This window comes from Dermacentor andersoni, chromosome 10 (assembly GCF_023375885.2).
Source record: "Dermacentor andersoni chromosome 10, qqDerAnde1_hic_scaffold, whole genome shotgun sequence".
In the NCBI taxonomy this organism is placed as follows: Eukaryota; Metazoa; Arthropoda; class Arachnida; order Ixodida; family Ixodidae; genus Dermacentor; species Dermacentor andersoni.
The window spans coordinates 57,618,260-57,625,982 of NC_092823.1; positions in this window are offsets into that span (position 1 = coordinate 57,618,260).

Sequence of the window (7,723 nt, forward strand, 5' to 3'; positions counted from 1 at the left end):
GCGCATTGAAATCGCCAAGAACAACATAAGGTTCTGGCAATTGGTTTATAAAGGATTGGAATTCATGTTTTGTTAATTTGTAATGTGGGGGTATGTAAAGAGAGCTAATGGTGATGAGTTTGTTTAGAAGAACAGCTCCAACCGCCACTGCTTCAAGGGGCGTTCGTAGCTGTAAAGGTTGACACGCTATGCTTTTATGAATAAAAATGGCAACACCGCCCGATGATACGACAGCATCATCGCGATCTTTGCGAAACGTGACATACGGTCGGAGAAAGTTTGTGTGTTTTGGTTTTAGGTGTGTTTCCTGTAGCCACAGCACTTTTGGATTGTGTTTGTGAATGAGTTCTTGCAAATCATCAAGGTTTCTAAGGAGACCTCTGATGTTCCATTGAATAATTTGTGTATCCACATTTAAATTAAATTAGTGCTGTGTGTACACAAACGGAAGTTATGCCTTAGACTACAGAGCCCTTTCGAGGCCCTGTAATCGGGGTTTTGCCCTTTCTGGAGCATTCGAGGGAGCCTCGCCGCTCCTTAGGTACTTGGTGCGCCTTGAGGATGGTGTAGTGTCCATTGCCTCTTGTGATGCGCTGGACACGTGCTCTTGCGAGTGGGAAGTTACCAGCGAGGGTCCCGCCTTGGAGGGCAAGACCCCTGCGCCCACCAGCCCGGAGGTCGATGGTGTTCCCTGGGGGATTTGGCTGCGCCGGCCGTTGCCACACGCTGGAAAGGGACCTGGGAAGTTGAGGCAACCTCGGCTGCACACACATTCGGGGTCGATGGTCCCTTCTCCTCGGTTGACGGAGCAGCGCTAGCTGCAACCGCCGCGGGGGCAGATGGCGTAGCTGCCGACTCACTGCTTGTGGGTCGGACAGCCGCCGGAGGCCGTTGTGACGCTGCCCCCTGACGCGCCACTTCGGGAAAGCTTTTCTTTGGCAGGTACGCTACCCGCCTGCGTGCCTCTTTGAAAGATATGTTTTCTTTAACTTTCATTGTAACTATTTCTTTTTTTTCCATGATGGACAGGACCGCGAGTACGCGGCGTGTTCCCCATCACAGTTCACACAGTGGAGAGAGTTCTCACAAGCTTCGGAGGTGTGTTCGTGGGCACTGCATTTCGCACAGGTTTGGCGGCCTCGGCAGCTGTGCGAGCTGTGGCCGAACCGTTGGCATTTGAAACATCTCAGGGGGTTTGGCACGTATGGCCTAACACGGAGCTTAATATACCCTGCCTCGATTGACCCGGGCAGGACACTCAAACCGAAGGTGATTATCAAGTGTTTCGTTTGGATTTCTTTTCCATCTCGCCTCATCTTAATTCTTTTGTCATTTATAACATTCTGTTCACTGAAGCCGTCCAAGAGCTCAGCCTCAGTGAGCTCCAGCAAATCATCGTCCGAGACAACGCCGCGGGTGCTGTTCATAGTACGGTGCGGGGTTACTGTTAGTTGGTTATCCCCAAATGACACAAGCTTAGGCAGATTCTGGTATTGTTTCTTATCGCGGAGCTGCAGAAGGAGATCACCGCTTGCCATCCTGGTCGCCTTAAAACCGGCTCAAAAACATCAGTCAAAGTCTTTGATACAAGTAACGGTGAAATAGTGCGCACTGGTTTGCCGGGTTTTTCCGAGTGAATTACATGGAAACGGGGGAAGTTGTGGACTTGGCGTCCGAAAAACTGAAAAACTTCATCGGTGCACCCTCTTTTCTGAGAGCGATCAGGGAGTGGAGGAAAGGAGCTATCCATAAATATATGTGAAATTTCGGCAGTAACGCCAGCCACCCACCGTGGAGTCCTACAAGGGGATGCTGCAGGGCCTGAAAAACAGGGCCTGCAAACGCCAGCTGTACGTTACCACTATAACCAAATATGAAATAACCTAGGTTGGCTATTCACACAAGGTTAACCCTTGCTGCCTGGAAAATTGGAAGTAAGAAGAAGCCAGGAGAAGACAGAACAGGTGGAAAGTGAGAGAAAGACGAAGGCTGGAGTGAAAGAGAGACAGGAAAAGGCAACTACCGATTTCCCCCGGGTGGGTTTGTCAGGGGGTGCCGTCTATGTGAAGCAGAGGCCAAATGGGTGTGTTGCCTCCGCCGGGGGGCCTTAAAGGTCCAAACACCCAGCATCGGCTCAACCCCCAGGATCCCCTTTTCCCCAGACACGGCTAAGCCACGCACGGCTACACGCGGGAGGGTCCGACCCTCGTGTGCTCGGGTACGTGGTGTCGCAACACACCAAACGCCTGCTTACACAGACGCCCCTGCGAGGGGCCTAGTAGGAGGCGGGAAAGCCGGTTTAGAGGACGTACAACAGCGATTTATTAGAGCAACCTTCCCTGCCTTTCTCTCATTTGCTTCTCTCTCTTTCTCACTTGGTGCAACAGGTGTTTGTGCACTGCATACTTGAGTTACTTCAAAAATCCATTTCTCATGAATGTCAAAAGATTAATATGAGAACGTTAACCTTCAAGCGCACATGCAAGATTAATTAATACTGCGTGCTATAGAATTCGAGACATCTGTTTTATAATCGGCATTGTCTACATGAGTGGTACAGCCAATCGGGGACGAGGGAAAGCTGGCTTATTTTCAGACGGCGAGTATAAAAGAGTGGAGAAAGAAAAGCCTCCCCAGTTATTTTCGTAATGCCGAGGGAGTCTATTCATTTGCTTTGAGTAAAAGCGTATTGTTCGCTTCTACTGTTTTCGAGAGGAAACGGATCGTCTACCAAGGTCAGAAAGTTGCGACATCAGAAGAAAACGTAAGTTGCTGTGCTGGCCCCAACCACAGAGCAAATTGCAATTACATGGTTGTATAGACATTAGGACTACGTTGTATGAAACTGAATCAGAATCGATATTACTGTCAGGTTTAACAGCAGGAAAATTTGCAACTAGAAAGCATCGTATTTTTCTTCATGATATAGCGATCACGATAGTGTACTAAAGAAATTGTGTCACAAATGGGCTAGAAACCACAAGGATATTAAAATTATCGAACTTATAGTTATTCGATACTCTGCTTATGAACGAATTAAGGAAACGAAAACAAGAACTCTGCATTGAAGCGTACAAGCACAGGACGTTTTTAGCGACTCAGGGTTCTGCACCAGTTTGTTACACATCAAATTAACAGCTACTTACTGGTGCCCTCCTTATTAAGGCAAAAGCCCTATATGTCTCATCGTTCATTCGAGTTTCAAATTTCTCGAGAGAAAACGCGGCGACCACACGAAGGCCGCAAACACTATCACCATCATTATCAGTGGCACAAACGCCCGTAAGCATAAATCACCCGATTCTTGGTCAATCCCCTATAGTGGGCACGTGCTATTCTAGAAAGCAAGCAAGCAAGAGAGATGTATGGTAACGGTGGCAGATAAATCGAATATAGAATGATGATAAAGCGAATTAAGTGGACGACTCAGGCGAGTTGAAGGAATTCGGATCACAAGATGAGTAAGCGAATTAAGTGGAAGCTAAGAGAAGTGGACTAAGCGAATTCATGTTATGCATGTGTCAGGTGTCCGGCTTTAATGCATTGGCACTAGGGCATACAAGTCATCCTAGGGGTAACATAAGAGACCATGTGAATTTTTGATGCTGCTGAGGCGTCGAACTGGGGCAGACGGCTTATGCTTTTCGTGGCCGATATTTAGTGACATGCTTATGAAATAAAGGCAAAGAGTAATGTTTCTGCCAATAAGGTACCGCTCCCTATTACCGCTCTTGATGCGACCATTGTGCGTAAGTGCGTAAGCCTTAGAAGGGATATAAAAAGGGTGGTGGTATAGCAATTTTTATAAAGGAGAGTGTACAGTATGAATTGATGAGCGAGCTGACTAGATGCGATCAAGTTATTGAAAGCCTGTTTGTCAAATTATCGAACGTCACTGTTGGCGCGATCTACAGACCGCCCGCAGGCAAACCTATGGAATTTATTGACTTCGGCGACAATGCTTTTCTCACTTTGCAGACTGTAACAAAATCATTTATGCTTCTTGGCTACGTCAATATAGACACCATATCAGATAGTCCATGCGCAAGAGACTTTCATGACACACTAAATTCCTATGTCTGTTCTAATCTGATATCACTGCCAACCAGGGTCACAGCAGATACTGCCACGTGTGTTGATGTGTGTGTCACCAACGTAGATGATGCAAATGTTACGGCTGGTGTTCTCAGATATGACATCAGCGATCATTGCCAGTGTTCTGCTTGGGCTTTCCTTCGGAGAAAAATTATGTTTTTCCTCAAGAGAAAATTTTGTATCGAGCAATAACTGATGAAACCTTGATGACGTTTCATAACTATAAAGCAGAAGAGAACTGGGATGATGTGTTCAAGCAGCGCAACGCCACACTGGCTTACCAGGTCTTTTTGGTGAAATTTCAGCATTGCTGCGATTTGGCCTTTCCACTCTGAGAAAGTGCCCATAAAAGTAAACGGATGAGAAAGCCATGGGTTACTAGTGAGCTGTACAGAACAGTAAAAGAAAAAAAAACGAAAATTTCAACACTTTCTTAAAACGCGAGACCCATGAATACTGAATGAATTCAAACAACTAAGAAACAAATTGAACTCGAATCTAAAATACGCAAAACCCAGTTATTTCCAAACTTAATTCCAGGACGTTCAAAATGACAGCAAAAAGACATGGGTGCTACTAAACAACATATTAGCAAGAAATCAAGGTGACTGTGGTGTGAAGGAAATATGCATTGACAATGTGCTTCTAACTGGGAACAGTTTAGCAGAAGCATTTAGCAGAGTCGGCATTTCGTCAAAGTAGGGGTTTATTCAGGACGGCATGACACTTCCTGTGACTACATACATATAAATAGCTTGATAGAGTCAATCATGCTTGCCCCTACAACGTTTCATGAAATTGAAACAATAATATGAAATCTAAGTGCACTGCAGTCCGCTGACAAAGACACACAACTATGGGTCGTCCAGCAGGCCCGGGGTGCGCTCGAAAAGCACAAGCCTCATGACCCACTACAAACGGGCCCAACTGGGGTAATGCAGAGTAGAGTATAACCCCGGGTCCACGCTTGGCCAGCGTCACGACGCCTTAAACCGCCGTGTGCCGGCACTTTATTAAAGTTATACCTATCCTATCCTAAAAAACCAAGTCGATTGTGGTGACGACGGGATAACTTCTTGCCTATTAAGCATGTGGTATGCTTGATAAGCCCCATATTATCGCGTATAATAAATCAGATGCTTCTTAGCGGAGATTTTCCTGATTATTTGCAGATTGCCAAAGTTACACCTGCCTACAAAGGCGGTGGTGTGACCAACATTATTAAATACAGGCCCATTTCAGTTCTGACAGTGTTTTCAAAGGTATCTGAATACGTCATCAATCACAGGCTAAGCGGTTTCTTTAATAAACACCGAGTTATAAAAGAAGCTCAGTACGGCTTTCAAGCAAACAAGTCAGCAGATTGCTCTCGTTGACATTTTAAAGGATAATACAATTGAAAATATAGAAAAGAAATTGCTCACTCTTGGCTCATTTATAGATTTCAGCAAAGCCTTCGACACTGTTCAACATAATATTTTCTTAAGAAAATTAGAAAAATATGGTATTAGAGGAGTGGCAATAAAACTAATCCGGAGTTATATAATGAAACGTTATCAATATGTCCGTGTTAACAATTGGTCCTGCAGCAAACTCGAAGTACAACAGGGCGTTCCCCAGGGCTCTATTCTAGGACCCCTACTCTTTCTTATCTACATAAATGATATTATAGCAATACATGGATTCCCGCAATTATTAATGTATGCAGACGATACGAATGTTTTTTTTTTCACCAGAAAAACCATGCAATGTTTAGATACGTCTGTTTAGAGACTACTTATTACAGTTATCTGCATGGCTTCAAAGAAATCGCTTGAGTCTAAATATAAATAAAACGAGGTACGTCATTTATAAGATAATTAATAAACATGACTACTACCCGGTTAACATTAGATTTGAAGGACGCTTGCTGGAACAGGTTACTGAACAAAAGTTTTTAGGTGTCTGGTTTAACCACAACCTCCCATGGAATACTCACTTTATTCAACTAAAATCAAGTCTTTCTCGCACCATTGGGTGCATTTACAAAGTACATCTAATACCCAAACGCTTAAAGCAGGCACTATATTATTCACTGGTTTACTCTAGGATGAGCTATGCAATCTTGACTTGGGGAACAGCAACAGCTACTAGCTACTACAAACTTAATGTACTGCAAAAGCAAATTTTGCGCATACTGGAAAATTTTAAAGGCAACAAGCAGTTGTTGAGAACACAGCCGGATGTTATTTACCAAATATAATATGTTGAAGGCTGACCAGGTGCACTACATTAAGCTATGCAATGGATCAATAAATACAAGTTACACATTTCCGCAGTGCCCAGCTCAAGTTCATATAGTACCCGAAACCCAAAACGAAAAATGCCGCAAATTAGAACCAACTATGGAAGGCAAGCAATATCTTTTCAAATAACAAATGCTCTAAACAGAAGAGATATGCAAGTAGACTTTAATAAAGGTGTACATGCATTTAAGAAATACTGTAGGAAGTTTCTTGTGAAAAGTGACATTATGTTTTCACTATTGTAAGTTACCTTAAAAAGTGCGCTTTGTTCTGTCTTGCCATGCTCCTCTCAGCTACTGCAATTTTGATACACGGCTCTGAAATTGTGCGTGGTTTTTGTGTCTTGGTTTTTGTGATAAGTGCCATAGCTACGAATGATGTTGTTGAACGTGCTGACTGGTAACTGAATTGCTGTGTTCTGCATTTGTGTTGCAGACATTAGGTTGCGTAGACATTAGTGACTAGTCCCCCTTTTTAATATTGCCTACGGTCTGAACCTATGATGTCTGTGTGACTGAACTTTGTTGATGTATTTTGTCTTTGTATACTGTGCAAGGAGGCTAGGGCCCTTGTCAGGTGCTCTGTCGCCTTTAGCCTCGGCCCCCGCTTAGACTGTGTCTGAGGAAACAATAAAGAAAGAAAGAAAGAAGGAAAGAAAAAAAGAAAGAAAGAAAGAAAGAATTATTGTGACGTTAGTGCTTCTATTGATGTTTATTTGATTATCGGGAACACCAGCATTTGCTGGACCCAGAAGGTTATGCTGCGTTATAAACGTTTGAAACAGGAAGAACCTCGACAACTGCGGTTACGCGTTTCAGAGTTTATTCGATTAGGCGTCATTATGTTTTTCTGTGTGTCCTGGATCGAACGGTGCAGCCGTTTTTTCTTTTTCTGCAGTTATCGAATGTTTTCAGTGGTACATTGCGGGTATACCAATGTAATCTGCCTTCCAACCCTTTTTCAATTTTCTTGCCAAACTTTTTACCGCTTTTTAGCAGTTCATTACTAAAGAAGTTTCCACGAAATCTTTTCTAGCGCATCAATGATTCACATTTCGTTGCCGGCGGTATCGGGCTTGCAACCTTTTTAATGGTGGGTGGTCGTCATGATAATTGTTCTTCGGTATCATGATCGTTCCTCATCCACTTCGGCGGTAAAGCTTTTCAGAACAGCACCTGCTCTCAGCGAGCAGCCTCCGCCGCATAGCGGTGACCTTAGCGTTTCTCAAACTCCTCAGCAGCGAGCAGATCTTTTGGGTAACAATGCATTCATCAAACTTCATCAAGCAATAGCAAAGAAGAAGACGCACACAGAAAAGTGAGAAGGGTGCCATACGAAATTTA